Raw genomic sequence first — 1843 nt, forward strand, 5'->3', positions numbered from 1 at the left:
TCCAATATATACACTACATACTTACAAGTTTCTATACAATTAAGTGTATTAAAAAAAATAAGGCACCAAAATATGAGCAATGTGTAACTTACATTCGCTTATGATCTTTGTTTTGAACAGCTTGAGTGGTCATTACAAAATATTGTCTTTAGATACACTAAACAGCTACGCAACCGCCGTAATTTCGTGACCCAATTTACCTGAAACATTTTATAGTAAATACCCATGACAATGAGTCAACATAGAGTGATTAGGTACTGATTACATTGAGTAACTATGGCACCGTTGCATCTCAGTACGCAGAAAGTTGATTGCGATAATTTCGGATTATTTGCGTTTGACTGACCGTCAAGGCTATACAAATGCATTTAAACCTCAGTTAAAAGTGATTTAAGACGGTGGTAGTTTTGTTAGATCTCTACTCTATTGTTATAATTTACAAATATCTATTTTTTTAGTTTATTCTAATGTCTATTAATAATTAATAATAAATTAAACTTAATAAAAATTAATTTAATAAAATAATTTGTAAAACTTAATGTAGCGTAAATTGGAATGTTTTCTTTGTAAAATTAAAAATAAGGTATTTAACTTAGAATAATAACGCATAGAAACCTAGCCCGCACACGCTAAGTGAGGCAAGTTAGAGGGTTCCAAACGCGTCCCAGGAGCGCGCGGGCTGTTAGTGCTCAAGGTCATATTGCACCGCGAACAGCTCCAAAATTTTTTGCTAAAAATGACGAAATGTGCGGTAAATGGGTGTAAAAATACAACAGACAAACATAAAATAGACACTAACATCGCATTCCACAAGTAAGTAATGCGTTTCAATTCATATTTTTATGTAAATATTCACTAAAACAGAAAAATAATTTCGCGGCAACAAGATACGAAAGTGTTGCAAAGTAACGAATTTTTTTTCTCCCCATTTTGCTATTCTGTATCAAAATAATTATATTACGTAAATTTTAGTGGTGCCTGTAATTTAGATTTATTTGCGCATCTTGAACTAATATTTACTTTAATAAACATTAAATGTTTTCGTTAACTCCTGTAAGTGATTGGGACACTTAATTATTTTATAATACTTTTAACGGCTCTGCGTTCATGCTTTATTGAATAATTATTTATATTAATTTTATTTGAATTGGAGCACATATTGCAACAAATTTACAGTATATATTTGTTTCTACTATAGTGTTGGCACCACCAGTACAACTTTGATAGCTTATTATATGTCTTTCTTTTCGTAACTCAAGCGAAATATTTTATATTAAAATATTTTATTTTCTTAAAAGGGGAGCATTCTTAAGCGATTTTTTAATCTATTTTAACAGTTATTTTCTTTAATGTTTGCTTATGGCATTTTCGGTTTTAGGTTTCGAATATGGCACTTATTTCTAAATCCAAGATGCGGGCGCGATTTTTCGAATAATGGCAAGTTGGGTATCGTTTTCGAGATGTTTGGGAATGTTCAATACAAATATGGCACTCATTTCTAAATCCAAGATGGCAAACACGACAGTTCAAACAAAAGCAATATTCGTAATGAGCACCCCCAAATACCTCGAAAACGATACCCAACTTGCCATTATTTGAAAAATCGTGCCCGCCATCTTGGATTTACAAATAGTGCCATATTCACATTGAGCATCCCCAAATACCTCGAAAATGATACCCACATAGCATTTTTTTGAAAAAATCGTGCCCGCCATCTTGGATTTAGAAATGAGTGCCACATTCGTAATGAGCACCCCCAAGTACCTCGAAAATGATACCCATATTGCATTTATTTGAAAACTCGTGTCCGCCATCTTGGATTTAGAAATGAGTGCCATATTCG

This window comes from Hyposmocoma kahamanoa, unplaced genomic scaffold (assembly GCF_003589595.1).
Source record: "Hyposmocoma kahamanoa isolate Upper Pololo Valley unplaced genomic scaffold, ASM358959v1 87, whole genome shotgun sequence".
Taxonomy (NCBI): domain Eukaryota; kingdom Metazoa; phylum Arthropoda; class Insecta; order Lepidoptera; family Cosmopterigidae; genus Hyposmocoma; species Hyposmocoma kahamanoa.